This window comes from Rhinopithecus bieti, unplaced genomic scaffold (genome assembly GCF_001698545.2).
Source record: "Rhinopithecus bieti isolate Rb0 unplaced genomic scaffold, ASM169854v2 scaffold_19939, whole genome shotgun sequence".
Taxonomy (NCBI): Eukaryota; Metazoa; Chordata; class Mammalia; order Primates; family Cercopithecidae; genus Rhinopithecus; species Rhinopithecus bieti.
Window position 1 is genome coordinate 2,995,649 of NW_016810019.1, and position 18,612 is coordinate 3,014,260.

The 18,612-nt window shown below is 43.0% G+C and overlaps 1 long non-coding RNA gene across 1 annotated transcript in view; it reads right to left on the reverse strand.

Annotated features, from left to right (window-relative positions):
- LOC108541615 (uncharacterized) overlaps positions 1-4,664 on the reverse strand; it is a 16,414-nt gene extending 11,750 nt beyond the window's left edge. The window contains exon 1 of the long non-coding RNA XR_001888996.1: positions 4,340-4,664. This is a non-coding gene — a long non-coding RNA (uncharacterized LOC108541615). The remainder of the gene's footprint in view (positions 1-4,339) is intronic.
- Between the last annotated feature and the right edge of the window lie 13,948 nt (positions 4,665-18,612).

Genomic DNA, 18,612 nt, shown 5'->3' on the forward strand with positions numbered 1-18,612 from the left:
TTTTTTTTTTTTTTTTTTTTTTCCTGATGGAGGGAGGTGGTGGAGCAACGTAGGAAAGCAGGAGGGACAGAGAGTGATACTTAAATTTAATAAGAAGTTCATGAAGGTAGCTTAACTTGAGAACTCTTGGTTTTTTGAAAGGTTGACTGCACATGCCAAAAACAACTCCTGCCATCTCAGAATTGATTACCTTTGACCTTCATGGAGGATGGTCTCTGGTTAAAACCTAGCCAAAGAAACTCACATAAACTTGGTGTTACAGAACATCTAGAGAGAGAGAGAGAGGAACTTAGAGTCATTTAAACTCTTGAGTTTACAGAGGAGGATGCTGAGGACCTAGATGAGAAGTTACCTGCACAAGGCAAAAGGGTTACTTAGTGTCAGAACCAAGGCAATGGCTTCTGTCTCCCGGATCTCCTAGCTACCAGTCCTGGGCCTTTTTTTTTTTTTTTTTTTTTTTTTTTTTTTTTATTTTTTTTTAATAATCCCAACTTTCCTTTAAAAACCAAGCATTTCAGTAAGCTAGTTATTTTCATCGATTGCTCATCCATTTTTTTTCAATGATCTGAAAATGTAGGGTGATGGCTACTACTGAAATTGTCTGTCTACTTGAGATAATAGCAAATTAATTGGAGACAATGGGAAAGTAAGTTATAAAAAATACTGGGAAATCTGTTTCTCTTCTAAGCAAGCATTCAGGGCAGGTTTTAGTGACATTGTCAAAACCTCTTCCATTGGAACAGTGATTAATTCATCAAATAAACAGTGTGTTAATACTTTTACTTACAGAAGAATCTGGATGGGAAGTGATAGAATTGTGAGAGCTGTTGAGATTGCTTTGCTACAAAGCACTTTTCTGAATTAGTGTGTGGTTTAACAAAGCTGATTTTCAGATGCTTAACAAGGATTTATGGTCCCTCCTGTGATTTTCCTAGTGTTATTTTCCTGGCACAAATGGCAAATGTCTATTGGTGGGTAAACATATTTGAGTCTACTTGTATGTCACTAGGCTTATATGGGTTGGGGTGTGGACACTGAAGAAAATTGCACTTGGACTTCCCAACCTAACACTATATAGGAAAATTTTGGTAAAAATGAGCAAGAGTTGTCTTGAAGGGTTACAGAAGAGGACAGAATATCTCAGGGAGGAAGGCAGCCCAAGGGAAGACCAGGACAGGCACCAAGAAACCTGCTTAATCCCCACTTCTTTTTCTACTGTTCTGTTAATATGGGCCTCAAGTCTTTTCCAGATGGAGCTGGGAATACCACCTCTTTCCCCACATCTACTGCAGCCTCTTCACTGCTCCAAGCACCTGGTCTCAGCAGGAGCTCAGAAGCAGTTGCCACAGTGGAAATTCCCCAAACGTGAGGCCCTCGGGGGATCACCCAAATTTTCCACACCCCAAAGGTGACTCGGGCTTCGTACACTCGCAGTCACAGTAAGCTCTTGGTGGGGATGAGCCTGCACGTTTCTATTTGTGGATTTACTGGGCCTAGGGCCAAATTAAACCTTGATCGCAGCATGCCTGGCCATTGTGTAGTGTCTCTTCCAACACTAGAAATGTCTCGGAACCATTTCCCATTGAGCACATACCTAAGCACACAAGAGCATGCTGGGTGCTGCAGTGGCTTAAGAAAGGATCAACAACAAAACAATCACACACTGATTAAATGTTTACAGTAAGGTACATGGTATTTGCAAATTACATAGCACTATGTTAGGCCCTTAATAGAAAATGACAACTATAGCAACCACATGATGATTCCAGCAATATTTATATAGTGTCAAGTAATTTATCACCACTCTCACTTATTTTAGCCCACGGAAACTTCGTAAGTAGGAGATGAGTTACGTTCTCATTTTACAAATGAGCAAACTGAGTTTCTGATGGTGGTGTGCTGGGAAATGTTTAACAACCAGCTCTCTGGGGAAAAGATGTCAGGCTCTGATTGATAATGTGTGCTCATTTCCATGGTGTAAACACTCTCACCATGGCCTTTTTCAAGCTGGCAGCATGCTGCTGAATGTAGAGTTGGGAAGAGATGTGCACAACCACTCAGTCCTCGAGAGCCTGTGGAGACTGGCTCCAGCACACCTCTCGTTCAGAGCAGGGAAATGACAACTCCAAGGTCACACAGTTAACTCCTGAGCCCAGTTTCCTTCCTCTTTCTCACAGAGAAAAGCAGTACCGGGTCATCCAAAAACCTTTATTTAAAAAACAAAACAAAAACGTGTCCACATCTTGCAGAGCTGGACAAAAGAAGGTGGTCAAGAGATCCCAAATTGGTGGAAACTGTCCCCATTACAGGAGGAGGAAGGACACTGCCACCACTACCCCAGGGACTGGCCTATACTCATGCTTCTGTTCCAGTGTTGCTGTCTCACATTTGAAACCAATTCTGAATTTGGGTAGAAGACTTGTCTTGTTGCCTAAACAATGCCTTAACCCCATTCTCTCCCCAGAAGGGTCCTACATTTCTTAAGCTATTTTCAGTTCCTCCTCACCTACTCACTTGCAATGCTTGTCATAACAGGAAGCCAGTTTCATATACTGTAATCCCCAAACACATTGCACCCACACGTGGGGAGCGTGAGGGGCTGAGCAAAGAGCGAGGAGGCCAGGCCGTCCAAAAACTGGAGGGGCTGAGCACTGAGCCGGTCCCAAAGTGGGGCGTTCCCCCTCCCAAGCCCAGGATTCAGAAGCCAGAATCCACCTCCAGACATTCTTGTTTTCCTTTCTCATGCAGTTGCTGGTGACTTTTTTTTTTTTTAATAAAGCATTTGAGTAGGCAGCAAAGCCAGTCAGAACTGTTTATTTATAGCTGTGGATTTTCAATGCTGTATAAATTAGAAATCGTTGCTGAATGAGGCCCGCGCCCACTCACACACGCAGGGCCGCTGTCTGTGAGTCCTTTCACAGGGTTTGACTGTACACAGTCTAAAATAGGAGAAAATGACATGCTCCGAGTCAAATGACGGAGTCACAGCTTAACGGCAAAGCAGAAAACCAGCAATTATTTTTCCTCAGCACAATATGGGGAGTACGACAGGTGCAATTATCCAATATTATTTAACAGTACCGGTTTGTGGTGTAGGGAGAAAATAAAGGTTTCCGTGTCTTGGAGAGGAAAAAAAGAGAAAGAACATGCCTTGCAGCTCCTGTTTCTATGGATTAAGCTGGGTTATGTACATGGAAACTGGCCAGGATCCCAGAAGGGAATGGGAGAACCGCCTGGCTCCCTGGCCCTTCCTCCCAGGAGGCTCACGAGGAGCAGCACCACAGGGGCTTCTGAGCAAAGGTGCCCCCAGCCTGGGGCTACTGTGGCCTGAACACCCTCTTCCCCAGGCAATAGCTCCAGGTGAGACTGTGGGGAAGGCTGGGTTTGCTGAGCCCTTGTCCGCCTGGAGAGAAACTTCCCTCCTGCTTTTGACTCTCTTTCCCTCTATTGAACTACAATGAAGTCAAAGAGCGTGTGATGAGAAGGTAGTCCACAAGGAATAACTTTTAGTCCCTTAACCAGCTCCCCTTTCCCACTTTCAGCACAATTTTTTTTTTTTTTTTTTTTTTTTTTTTTTTTTTTTTTTTGAGATGGAGTCTTGCTCTGTCGCCCAGGCTGGAGTGCAGTGGCCGGATCTCAGCTCACTGCAAGCTCCGCCTCCCGGGTTCACGCCATTCTCCTGCCTCAGCCTCCCAAGTAGCTGGGACTACAGGCGCCTGCCACCACGCCCAGCTAATTTTGTATTTTAGTAGAGACGGGGTTTCACCATGTTAGCCAGGATGGTCTCGATCTCCTGACCTCGTGATCTGCCCGCCTCGGCCTCCCAAAGTGCCGGGATTACAGGTGTGAGCCACTGTGCCCGGCCCAGCACATTTTTATTCCTGCTCCCAAGCCTTTGCTTAAACTGGTCACACTCCCTGGAAAGACCCCTCTTCTTCTAGCTACTGTGGGATAAATAAGTCATCCCTCATGGCTTCAGACCTCACTGGAGTGCCACTTCCCAGCTCTCTGAAAAGCTTTTCCTTGCCCCTCCAGGGCATTTGGCCGGCTGCCTTCTCTCAACTCCGCTAGTTAACAGCTAATCAGCTTCACACCACGCCATCGCTCTCTCCTTCACATATCCCCCTGGCTTCTGTTTCTGGAATGGTATGGAACGCCATGCCGACTAAAGAAAACAGTCAAGCTTCTAAAGAATTAAAGTTAGTTGTATTCAGAAGTCTTACTGTGGACTACAGACCAAGGCCTACAGCCTGGGAACAGCCTTTCAGAGAGATCCTGAGACTGCTCCAGCCCAGGATTTCAGTCCACTGCTGACAGACAGGAAGTGGAGTTTCAGGACCTGCACAATCACATCAAATTTGCTCAGAAGTTACATCGCAGCAGAATCCCATCAAGGCTTGGGTGTAAGAGTGCATCCAGTTGTAGATTACAGAGGCATAGGCACTAACCCTATTAAAGGTTTCGTCTTCAAAGCATCTTTCCAAAGAGCTGCACAGCTTCACAGTCCGGGGCTTTTGTGAAATTCTGCTGGCAAGCAGAAGTGAGCAAAAGGCGCTTCTCACATTTGCTCCTTTGTCTCAAAGCTGGAAAGAACAGAGCTTTCAGAACCAGACCAGATCTGAGTTCAAATTCTGACTCCCATGGCTGGCTATCTGTACTGAACCCAGAGAAAATCAGTTACTTTTTAGAAAAATGTATTATTCGCTTATTATTTGTTTAAAAATGTATAACAATTTCAGCATGTGAATAAGAGGACACAGTCTATCCAGAAGGAGCTTAAGTATGCGATGTAGGCGGCCAAAGGAATGCAAAGGAAGTAAGCATCCCCTGTTCCTTAAAGACCTTAGGCATGCCCAATTTTATTCCAACTCGCTGCTGTCCTAAGAGGGGCACTAGTCAGCCCCTTGGAGAGGGACTCACCTTGGATAAAAATAGTTTACTCCACTGAGCCTTGGTTCCTTGTCTGCAAAATTAGATCATGATACCACCACAATTAAATAAGGTAATTTAAAGTGGTGGATGCAAGTGCCTGGCACCCAAGATCTCCGTCTAATATAGTTTGGGTGTTGTCTCCTCGAAACCTCATGTTGAATCATGATCCCCGGTATTGGAGGTGGGGCCTGGTGGGAGGTGTTTGGATCATGGGAGTGGATTTCTGATGAATGATTTAAAGCCATCTTCTTAGGGCTGGCCTCGTCATAGTGAGTTCTGGCAAGATCTGGTTGTCTAAAAGGCTGTGGCACCTCCTTCCCCCATCTCTCTTGCTCCTGTTCTCACTATATAACGTGCCTGCTTCCACTTCACCTTCTGCCGTGATTGTAAGCGTCCTGAGGCCTCCCCAGAAGCCTAGGAGATGCCAGCACCATTCTTCCTGTAAAGCCTGCAGAACTGTGAACCAATCAAACCTCTTTTCTTTATAAATTACCCAGCTGTGGGTATTTGTTTTACAGCAATGCAAGAATGGCCTAATTCACCATCCCACCTGCTTGACTGCAAACTCCTGGGACTAGGGGCCATGTCTTCCTCTTTATATCTCCAACAAAGCCTAACTCTGCACCGTTAGAAAGTACTCAAATACACAGACAGACTTGGGGATTCCTTATAGCTTCTCAACCTTAGAGACATATTTTCCACCCTAGGCTTCCCTGGAAGCTGATAGTCTCAACATTAGAGTCATTGTTTCATTTCAGATATGCTCTCCATCTTACATACCGCAAATCTATTTACAGTGACGAGCAAATTACAGTTTCATGTGACCTGGTAGTGAATGAACATTGATAGAACAGGACGCATAGCAGATACATTTGATGAAAAGGAGAAGGAGATGAGGAATGGCCTGGAGGATAAATGGCTTGCATGCAGGGAAGCTCTAGAATGGATGATTAGATGGCCCTGATGACTCGAGCCTATAGGCTACTAGGGTCCCAGTCAGAAGACTGATCCTTAAACAGGAGGTGGGGGGATGTTGAAGACAAACCTTGTTTACATCAGCATTCGTTTTACCTTAGGTGACTTCTCACCCCTTCTTGACAGATGGCACGTGCTTATCATTAAGGCCTGGTCTAGTCTGACTAGCACATCATCATCACCATGATGTCGTCAGCCTCTTGCATGGTGTAGTTATTTCGGGGCCATGAAAAGGGCCTCTGTTCTCACTGCCACCCTAAATATCTTGCTAATATACCAAAAAAAAAATTTTTCACTAATAAAGCCGCCCATTTCATATGGAGAGCCAGATTTAACGTATAATACTTCTGAGAGAAGTAACCTATTGAACTCATGCATGTTCAATCCTCAGTGAAGGATATTTGATGATTTGAAAGTAAATTTTAATGTGGGGAAGGGTGTGCTTGGCAGAGTAAGAATGAGGATATTGTTAGTAAAGGAACAGGTGCAGAAGGGTCAGCTGTAGACTCCAAGGACAAACCTTGCCTAGTTCATAATTTTTCACCATGTGAGTTGCCAAGAGATGCAGGTTAGGAGTGTTCTGCACCCCTCCATGAGAGAGCTTCTTGACAGGTAGAGCACTCCAAAATGAAGCTGGTCCATGATTTTGGCAGCTGTTAGGTCAACTAAATTCTGCATGCCCTTGGAGGGGTGGACAGAGGGGACATAGCTGTGATGTGCCACTCAGTTTCCAGCCTTGATTATCTGGATGGCACTACAGGAATTTAAACTTGCTTTATGTCTTTTTTTTTTTTTTTTTTTTGAGCCAGAGTGTCACTCTGTCACCCAAGCTGGAGTGCAGTGGTGCAATCTCAGCTCACTGCAACTTCTGCCTCCCAGGTTCAAGTGATTCTCCTGCCTCAGCCTCCCAAGAGGCTGGAATTATAGTCATGTGCCATCATGACCAGATAGTTTCTGTATTTTTAGTAGAGATGGGTTTTCACCATGTTGGCCAGGCTGGTCTTGAACTGCTTGCCTCAAGCAATCTGCTTGCCTCGGCCTCCCAAAGTGCTGAGATTACATGCGCGAGCCACCATGTCTGGCCTGCTTTGTGTCTTGAGAGAGTAGTGTTGGGTTGCCACTGTGTTTTTTCCCCACAATTTAAATGTGCGTTTGTTGGTAGCATAAATTAATCTTTCTTAGACCCTTAGGTGCTACATCTTCCAAATTTCAACATCATGGTTTTTGTTGTTGTTCAAATTACTATGATTGCTCATGGATCTGTGTGTATGAGTGTGTGTGTGTGCGTGTGTTGTTTTTCTGAAGTTCCATGTAGATATTCAATGCCACTTTTTCATTTTCTCAAATTTATGTTTGAGAGTTGGTGGTACTGTCATCAGGGTCCTATGATGATTCTGGAAACAAAGACTGGATAACATGAATGGCTCCATGGTAGAAGCTTTGGGTATTGATATTTCTCAAATTTCCCTCAAAATGCATGAGTATCACAGCTTTTACTACCTATGAGTTGTTGCCATGCTTAAGGAGAAAGAAGACAGAGCAAAGAAAACATTAGGATTCCTTTGGCTCCTGAAGAACCTCAAGCAGTGTTGAGCTTCTCCAAGATCTCTTTCTATCCAGACATCTGTCTTACCAACCAGTCACAGAGATCCTGAAGTGTTGCAGAGAAGTGCACACTTATTAAGGGCATATTTTGTGTTTCTCTGAGGGCAAGAGTATTTCCTACTCACCACTGTATCTCTCCCATCGAGCACAACTATATGGTTGACTTTATATGCATATGTGATGCTCAGATGGATTTAAGTAACAAGCTCAGTGTCTGACAGTGGCATTGGAATTCGAATCAAGATCTGTCTGACCCAAATGGCCCCAAATAGTTGCCACTCCACCAACAGTGCACAATCTTTCTTGACTGATACGCTCAGAAATACATTTTACATCATAATCCAGTAGAAACACACACACACACAACACACACACATCTGTGAAGTTTCATAAACTCATACTCGATTTTAATATGGGTAACATGCCACTTTATTTTCTATGATGTTGTTTCCTATTCCATTAAAATATGTCGTGACCATGAAATTGATTTCTTAATGCAATAATAGTGTTATTAAAAATAATGAATTTCTTTTTTTTTTTCTTTTTTGAGATGGACGGAGTCTTGCTCTGTCGCCCAGGCTGGAGTGCAGTGGCGCGATCTCTGCTCACTGCAAGCTCCACCTCCCGAGTCACGCCATTCTCCTGCCTCAGCCTTCGGAGTAGCTGGGACTACAGGCGCCTGCCACCTCGCCCAGCTAATTTTTTGTATTTTTAGTAGAGACGGGGTTTCACTGTGTTAGCCAGGATGGTCTTGATCTCCTGACCTCGTGATCCGCTGGCCTAAGCCTCCCAAAGTGCTGCGATTACAGGCATGAGCCACCACACCCGGCCAAAAATAATGAATTTCTTAATCCAATAATAATAATAATAGGGTTCAACTTAGTTCAGTAAGTTGGACAACACTACACTCCACCACACTGTAGGATTCGTTCATTCATTATACAAATCATTATAAAGTGCCTACTATGTGTATGTCCCTGGCCATATGCATGCCATGGCCTGAGGACAGGGACATGGTGGTCATCCACCTGGCATTTGCAGGCCTGTGTCAGAGGCTCGCATGCTTTCATCTTGCCGCTCCTTTGAGAAGCCAAGCCTGGCTTTCCCAGCTTCCTCTGTTAGCAGCTGCTCCGCTAGACTCAGCTCCTCTGAGATGCTAACAGGAAGAAGAAAAGGATCCCTTCCACCATAAGAGCTTACAAAACCTTCCGCTGAGGCTTAAGTCTGGCCTGAGCAAATATATTTGGTTACACTTTAGGGATTTGTTTTCACTCAACACTAAATTTTATTAAGATTCTAATAATGCAGTTAGATGACGTAGAGTTAGGAAAATATGTACTGTATGACTTTTACAATACCTTGCCAGGAATCTGGTGCATGATTCTGAAGACTCCAAATCTAGACATGTTTTATTCCTTATGAAAATTTTTCTAACTACGTTCTAAAATGCACTTATGTTGCCATTTTCTATATATGCATTAACTCAACTTTGCCAATTTTTTTTTTTTTTTTTTTTTTTTTTGAGATGGAGTTTTGCTCTTCCTTCCCAGGCTAGAGTACAATGGCACGATCTCAGCTCACTGCAACCTCTGCCACCTGGGTTCCAGTGATTCTCCTGCCTCAGCCTCCTGAGTAGCTGGGATTACAGGCATGTGCCACCATGCCTGGCTAATTTTGTAATTTTAGTACAGATGGGGTTTCACTGTGTTGGTCAGGCTGGTCTCGAACTCCTGACCTCAGATGATCCACCCACCTTGGACTTCCAATGTGCTGGGGTTACAGGCATGAGGCACCGCACCCAGCAACTTGGCCCATTTTTAAAATCATGTGGTTAAATAAAATTGTCTTTCTTGTAAAATAGATGCATTATCACTGCCAGTATTTTTCCTCTTCCAGACTCATCCTGCCATCATGATCCTTTGTTACCCTCACATATCACCAAACTAAGAGGAAGAGGCCAAAAGAACCGCTGGACACCAATTCATAGTTTTCCCACTCAGCAATGTGGATTTCTATGCAATCCTCAAATCAAGGGAAAGGAAAGAACCATTCCAAAATGTCCTTCCAATTCACAGATGAACACCTCTAAGTCCACTTGGGAACCATTTTAGACCCCAAGCGTGGAAGACAGGGATTATTGGCATGACTATATACACAACGACAAAGGTAAACTTACCCATTCATTCTAGGGCTTAACGAAAATGCCATGGCTGCATGAATCATGGTTCTGCAGCTGCTTATTGGGGATGGGATTGAAAGCATAACTTTAAGGGGGATCCCCAAGATGAGAGCCAAGAAGATGCTAAGCTATTTGAGCATGAGGTGCTTGTGAGATAGAGATCAAAGGATAGCCAGCCGCTCTTCCCTGGTTGGTGAGTGGAGGTGCCCGAGAGGGCACTCTTTGGTGTTGACTTATTGCGTCTCACCTTCTCCCTTCCTAAACTCAACCCTTGCCATTTCACTGTATCCCTCACACCGTCACACTTGAAAGACCCTCCAAGCGTCAGTGGCCTTTGTTCCTAGCACAGAAATCATCAGCCTAGACTGCTTACTTAGCATCTAAATAATTCCAATTCACATTTAACTAAAATTTCACTGTTACTAAATTCAGTTATATTTGCAATATAAATTTATTTCAGCTACAATAACCTAGAAGTAGTATAGTTATGATTAGTATCTGTTTTAGTTTCCTGGAGCTACTACAGCCAATCATCACAAACTAGGTAGCTTAAAAATAATAGAAATGTGGCCAGGCGTGGTGACTCACGCCTGTAATCCCAGCACTTTGGGAGACCAAGGCGGGTGGATCACGAGGTCAGGAGTTTGAGACCAGCCTGGACAACACAGTGAAACCCCTTGAAACGTCTCTACTAAAACAACAAAAATTAGCTGAGCATGGGGGCGGGTGCCTGTAATCTCAGCTACTCGGGAAACCGAGGCAGCAGAATTGCTTGAACCCGGGAGGCAGAGGTTGCAGTGAGCTGAGATCATGCCACTGCACTCCAGCCTGGGCGACAGAACTAGACTCTGTCTAAAAAAAATAAATAAATGATAGAAATGTATCCTCTCACCGTTCTGCTAGCCAGCAGTCTGAAATCAAGGTGTCAGTAGTACTACACTTCCTCTGAAGCCTCTGAGGAAGAATCTTTCTTCCTGGTGGCTCCCACTAATCTTTGGTTTGTGGCCACATCACTCCAATATCTGCCTGTTTCCACATAGCATTCTTCCCTGTGTGTCTCTGCACCTCTTACCTTACAGAGAATCTGGAATCTGTGTTCAAATCTCCTTGTCCTTTCTCTTATAAGGATGCTAGTCACCGATTTAGAGTCTAGTGTAAGTCTAGGATCATTTATTTCAGGATCCTAAACTAATCATATCCGCAAATACCCTATTTCCAAATAAGGTCACATTCTGAGGTTTTAGGTGGACATGCATATTGGGGGTGAAAGGGGTGAGACCATATTCAACCCAATACATTATCCCTATTTGACAAATGAGGGGATTGAGATGCTAAATTCCAGCTTTTAACTCTTCTCACATGTCTTTCCTGGTTCAAGGAGTCGCCAGTAATTTATACCATCTGTTGAGTGCCCACTACAGGACAGGCGTTTGCAGCTCATTATCTCTAGGCCTCACCATGCTCAGAGATTCAGGCATCATTCTCTCCATATTAAGGATAAAGAAACTGAAGCTCAGCAAAGTTGACAGATTTTTCCAACAAAGAATTACCCAACGACAGCACAGAGCTCATTCTGGCTGGCTCTGACACCTACCCCCTTTCCATTAAACCACACAACTTCTACCAAATCCTGCTTCTGTTCCCTTCACAATGTCTGGAACACCAGACCTTCCTTCTGCCTCCTCAAGGTCAAAACATTAAACATTTTCATTTCAAATCTTCCGAGGCGCTGTGGGAAGGGTGCAGGCTTGGGGACGAGTGTTATTTTGGAAACACCCTCTTTCCTGAGCCTGAGCCTTAACAGGCATACAACTGGGGAAATGGAGAGAAGGGGACCTCAAAGGGAAAGGGGAAATACGAATTGCTGCTAAGAGTATATGGCAGAGCCATTCAGCCTTGCCTGCAGATTCGGAGCCACCTGGGGACCTTCTAAAAGTACTTATGCCCAGATGTCTCCTCCAGAGATTCTGAATGGGTCTGGGCTGCAGATTGGGCACTGGGAATCTTAAAAGCACCTCCAGGTCATTCCCATGTGCAGCCAGGGTTGGAGGCGGCCTGGATTCCTGACGTATGGGAATTCTTGTCCATTTTCCTTGCCTATGGCAGCAGCTGAGGTCTTCAGGTTGTTTTGAACATCATCTGAAAGAGCCACTGCCTTTGCTCCTAGCTTCCTTGCAAAGTGCCCAGCCATGCAAGTGCCCAGCCATGCAAGTGCCCAGCACATTTTGTGGCGTGACCAACTGCCTGGTCCCTTTCGGCGCAACAGACTTTGAGGTGGAGGGTGGAGCCAGACTCTGGGAATGGCTCAGATGCCTCTGCAAAGCTTTCTGGTGGGGCTGTCTCCTGTCTCCCTGGGGCCTCAGTGCACTTCCCTAGCAAGAGCCCAGACTACTAGAGCCGGGAAGGCACCTTGTGGGAACTGTGCCAACAAATGACCTTTAGACTTGAACTGTGGCCTGGGCTCTCCCCTCCGTCTCCAGCCTGCTAGCCTGCCCTGATAATTTGGGACTTGCCAGCCTCCATCATCACGTGAACCAAGCCCTTAAAATAAATCTCTCTCTAGGTATGTACACATCCCATTGATCCAGCTTCTCTGGAGATCGCTGACTGCTACACTCTTCTTCCTTGGCTCCCCTGGCCTCACCTCCTTTCTCTGGATCCGCCCACTCTCCGCTCTCTGCGTCGTTTGCCTGCAGTGTCTGTGACTCATAGGCCTATAATAATCCTTCCGCTTCAGCTTGCCAAACTCTCCTCTCTTCATTCAAGAGTCTCCCCAAATCCCACATCATCCCACCAAGGAAACAACAGTCTCTCCTCCCTAGGATGAAGCCATTCAGTGGAGCAGATTCCAGAAAGACAACTCTGTCTGTGTGAGTGTTCCTTTGAAAATTCATATTGGAGACTGTTCCATGCATGACAGTGAGGGGACTTGGTGTTCCACAGGCTCCAGGGCTCCCTCTGCTCTGCACAGGTCTGCGTTTGGCACGTGGTCTTATGTGGCTAGTGATGCCTACTAGATGGTGGTCTGGGGCGTGGCCTCCTGAACAAGCTACTGAAGGCCACTGTCCTACGTGGCTACAGATTTCACAACCAACCCTATGCCACCACCCTGTTCTTATGACATTGCTTAAAGCAAGGAGCAGTCAGGGAAAATCTCTGAGCATGTGTTCTCTCAGCTGTGGGCCACCATGTCTTCCTCCTGTGAAGGATGAAGGGTTGAGGAGGCACTATCTTTCCCCTCCTACCGCACATATAGAAGGGCCCCTGTTGTGTTGCTGCAACCACCATGAAGTGACATTCTCAGTGGACATTGCAGAGCCATGGGACATTCTGCCTCAAAGCTCCACCTACAAGCTATGACTCCAGAGACCCCTGAATGCCATAGACAGAGGGTGGTATCCCAGGGACAAAGAAAGCCCAAAGTATACGTTCACATCACGGTGGTACTACAGCATCAGAATGAAAGAACACAAGGTTTACAGATACTCTAAATTCAGTTAGTCCCATTTCCACAGCATTTATCATCTTGGGTGACTCATTCAACCTTTCAGAGCTTGATTTCCTCATATATAGAGGAGGAACCCAATACCTGCTTTGTGTTAGTGCTACTGAGAAGAAGGATGATGATGTTGATAATAATAATAGGCTGAGGACATTCAGCCCAGTGTCAGCATCCAGTAAACACCCATTTCTTTCTCTGTTCTCTTAACTAAAAGGCTCTGCTAATCCAATGGAGGCTACTTATGGGTTATAATTTGAACGCCTGGGACATGTTGTGTGAAATTATAGCATAGAGGAGCTGATGGCAGCACTAGGATGCAGACGGCGTTCATGGAAGGGAAGCTCACTTACTGTCTGCGTAGCTTCACAGTATCAACAAGAGGGTTCCAAATCCCATGTTCCAGCACCCATTCCCCAACTTGAAGTTCAAACACAGTAAAAATAAAGAAAGGCAATGAAATATTGTAAATGCAATGGAGTCTAGAAATCCTAGATTTTAGAACCCTCTAAGTCTATGCAAAGCATTAACATTTCAACACATAACCCAATTTCAGGAGACTTGCGCAAAGGGAAAGCAGTTCATTGTAGCGCCTTCCTTCTTCCTACGGGTGTATAGGAATGCCTCCCAAGCAGTCGTGGTCTTACAGAGCCCTAGAGACAAATTCATTTTGCTTTTTTGTTTTATTATTATTATTATTATTATTATTATTATCATTTGAGATAGAGTATTGCTCTGTCACCCTGGGCGTGATCTCAGCTCACTGCAACCTCCACCTCCTGGGTTCAAGTAATTCTTATGCCTCAGCTTCCTGAGTAGCTGGGATTACAGGCACTCGCCACCACACCTGGCTAATTTTTGTGTTTTTAGTAGAAACAGGATTTTGTCATGTTGGCCAGGCTGGTTTCAAACTCCTGACCTCAAGTGATCCACCCTCCTAGGCCTCCCAAATTGTTGGGATTGTAGGCATGAGCCACTGCGCCCGGCCTCATTTAGCAATTAACAAAAGACAAGGAGGGCCTCTTTGATATTTGGAGGTAGAGTATTTGAAGCACTTTTGATGAATTTCTATCTTCTTATGTTGTAATAAGAAGGCTTGGCAGGATGTTTTTACAACTGTAGTATACATTTCATGGAGAGGAAAGGAAATACCTATATATGTGTGTGTATTTTATATATGCAAAATATAAAATGAAAAAATGCAGTTGAACATACATATATTCTCTTCTGGTTTTCAACTGCATTTTTACATTAGCTCATGTTTGGGTCTAGGCCTGCTATTAAATGGGAAGATGAGAGCCCTCTGGTGGCTAAATGGGCTCTTCTTTTTTTTTAAGCGAGAGTAAAACTAATTATCTTGTGTTTTGAAAATCCTATGCCTTGTTCCAGTTAGCAATTTGCTGCATGAACTTCATCTTTTCTCCACTTATGCCCCCTCACCCTTGAGTAAAGAGATAATGAGATATAACATTTTCAACTTCTTTGATGCTCACATTTTGCATTTAGGCAAAAATTTAATCCACGTTCTGAAAAGATAAAATAGTGTTTTTTAGAAATTTGATTTTCAGACACTCATCTAACAAATATTTATTGGGCACCTATAACAAGTAAGACACCATTCTAAGTACTGTAGGAGCTATAAGAAAATTTATAATATAATATCTAGTTGCAAGAAGCTGATAGTAGAGAATAAAAAAGAATAGCCTGGACTTTTTAAAAATGTGTTTTTTTTCTATAAACTTTAGCCATTTTATCAAATACATAAGTTTTCTTATCAGAGGCATTCTCCTGGGCTCCCTATCTTCCATCTTCTCGGGTGCCTGTAGCAGAAATTGGATGATCAAGTTGAACTCTTCCTTCTCCCACTCTCCAATCCCATGATTCACCATGTCCTGCCAACTCTACTTCTCTTTATTTCTGTTGAAGCCAACTTAGATTAGGGCACCTTAATTTCAGGACATTACTACATCCTTTTATTTATTTTATTTATTATTTATTATTTATTTATTTATTTATTTATTTATTTATTTATTTATTTTGAGACAAGGTCTCTCTCTATCACTGATTGTGGAGTACAGTGGGACAATCACAGCTCACTGCAACCTCGACCTCCTGGGCTCAAACAATCCTCTAGCCTCAGCCTCCTCAGTAGCTGGGACTACAGGCATGTGCCATCACACCGGGCTAATTTTTAAATTTTTTGTGGAGGCAGGGTACTCCCTGTGTTGCCCAGGCTTACAGTATGCTTTTAAAATGTATTTTAAGTTATTTTTGAGGGGTTAATACATGTGCATAGTATAGAATTCAACATATACAATCACAAATGCATAACAGGTAAGTCTCCCTCACACTCCTACACCCTAACCACCTGGTTCCCTTCTACAAAAACTGCTACAAGTCTCAACCCTTTGGATATGTTCGTAGAGAGATTCGGTTCACATACAAGCATGTACGTATTTTTCCCACAAATGATGACATGCGGTTCCGTGCCTTGCTTTTACATCTTTCAGTACATATTGCAGAAGATTCTAAATCAGTGTAAAGAGAGCTGCTTCATCCTTTTTCAAGAGATGCATGGAATTCTATTATACGTATATTATCATAATTTATTTAATCAATTCTCTATTGATAGAAATGCAGATGGTTTCCAGTCTTTAGCTATTACAAGTCAGTGCTGCAATAAATATCTTCATGCAGACATCATTTTTGCACATGTGCCAGAATATACTTAGAATAAATTCCTAGAAGTGAAATTATTGGATCAAAGGATATGTATATTTTTACTTTTGATAGTTATTGCCAAATTATTCTTCATAAAGGTTTTACCAAAGTCTGCGCTCGCTGACAAAATATGAGGTTCTGTTTCCCCAAATTCTCAACTATACAGTGAGTTAGAACTTTGTGTTTTATCTTTATCAATCTTATGGGTAGAAATGGTGTCCCAATACAGTTTTAAGTTACATTATTCTTAATTTGAGTGAGGTCAAGCACCTTTTTATGTTTAAGATATATTTTAACATAAAGATATACCTTTGTCTTTATCTTTACTCTACATGTATTTATTTATATGTGTCTCCATATATCTCTTGTTCTGCTTGGGGTTTGTTTTTGGTTTGTTTTATTGAACTGTAGGAGTTTGTGGCAGGCAGCTTCCAAGATGGCCCCAGATGAGCCCCACCTCCTGGTACTCACACGCTGACATACCTCCCCCTCCCACATTGTACCACGGTTGCTCTGTGTGACCAATAAAATATGGCAGAAGAGATAGTATGTCATTCCCAAGATTAGTTCATAAAAGACAATCAGCTTCGTCTTGGTGGCTCTCTCAAGTTCACTTGCTCTGGGGTATACTAGTAGCCAGGTCTTGAGCAGCCCTGGATAAAGAAGACCACGTGGTGAGAAGCAGAGGCTCTTTTGAGAGTCTCACGAATGACCTTTGCTGGGGTCCTTCAGCCTTCAGCAAGCCTTCGAAGGACCGAGCCCTGACTGATGTCTCCACTGCAACATCCTGAGAGACCCTGAGCTGGAATCACTCAGTTAATCTGCTCCCAGATTCCTAACCCACAGGAACTTTGAGATTATAAATATTTGTTGCCCTAGGGTACTAAGTTTTGAGGCAATATTTTACACTTGATAAAATTAGTGTAAATTCATAATATGGAGTAGATAATGATATAGTTTGATAATAATATAGAGTTTTTGATATATTAAGAAAACTAAGTCAAGTGTAGTGGTGTGTGCCTATAGTCCTATCTACTTGGGAGGCTGAGGCAGGAGGATCACTTGAGCCCAGGAGGTCGAGTCTGGCCTGGGCAACATAGTGAGACTCCCTTTTTAAGAATGAATGAATTAAATAAATAAAATGGTAAAGTTTTAAAAGAAAGAGTATCAGTCTCTTTCTCTTGAGCTTGAGTTTATTAGAATTTTAAATGCTTTCTCTTGCTTCTTGCTTGAAGTAATCTATTAGTCCTCTTTGTGCGTTTTCTTTTCTTTTCTTTTTTTTTTCTTTATTATTGTTACTTTTTTTTTTTTTTTCAGCAGGATTTAAAAAAAAATCAGTACATAGTGAACGTTATCAACTTGCGGGCGATTACTTTGTGACTAAGAAATGATGAAAGAGAGACTATAAAAAATTCCAAATTTTATTTTCTCCATTTCTAATAATAAAGAGCTAGGCCGCCTTGGTCAACTCTCCTGCCAAAATCAACTAAAAATAATGAATACAATAATTTTCTAGTACCCTTTAAAGCATCAAGAAACTGACAAGATAATAAAGAACTGCCAGACAAGATCTAAGAGATTCCAGTTACCTAGAAGAGAAACTGTATTAGTCCGTTTTCACACTGTTGATAAAGACATACCCAAGACGGGAAGAAAAAAAGGTTTATTAGACTCAGAGTTCCACATTGCTGGGTATGCCTCAAAATCATGGTGTAAGGTCAAAGATATGTCTCACATGGCGGCAGACAAGAGAAGAGAGCTTATGCAAAGAAAGACATGATTTCTGGTAATTCCTGTGACTTGGGTGAAGATATCCTTCACCCTTATATCCTTATATAATCATCAGATCTCGTGAGACTTATTCAGTACCACGCAAACAGCACAGGAAAGATCTGCCCCCATGATTCGATTACCTCCCACAACACGTGGGAATTCAAGATGAGATTTGGGTGGGGACACAGCCAAACCATATCATATGAGATTTTGGTGGGGACGCAGGCAAACAAAGCCTTTTGTCCTAAGAACATATGGAGAACTGTGCTCCAGTTCTGAAGACCTCACAAAGTAAGAGGGACAGAAGTCAAAAGCCTAGAGCCCACCCAAATTGGAATGTTAATATTAGACCCCCACTTACATTAACCTAGAATCCCAAAGGTAAAACCTTCGGTAAGTAAAAAGTACCCGCTCCTCTTGTTTAAAAAAGTCCTAAGACAGCAGTGTCTTAGTGCTAAATAAAGGAGAAAAACAGCAACAACACATAACCTGTCCCTGAGTAGTCTGTCTAGAGATTAGCTTCTGAGAATTGTTAGCCTAAATCTGAAACCCAAGGGTGGACCAGAAAACTTCAAGCCATAACTTTAATATAAATTGGTTACAGAGAGTTAGTGCTCCTAAATGCCTTGCAGAAGCAAAGGCAAAACCATTTGGAGAAGGATATCTTCACCCAAGTGACAGGAATTACCAGAAATCATGTCTTCTAGACAACGAGCAGTGCAGAGTTCACGGTAACCAAGTCACAAGAAAGTAAGTTATGATGAGAAAGAAACAGCAGCAATAATAGACTACATAAATAGACCCTGAAAGACTTCAGGTATAGGAACAATTAGATGCAAGCTACAAAATAGCTGTGTTTAAAGAAATAAAGATCGAAAATATTTGCAGCAAACAGGAAATTGTAAAAAAAAAAAAAAAAAAAAAAAAA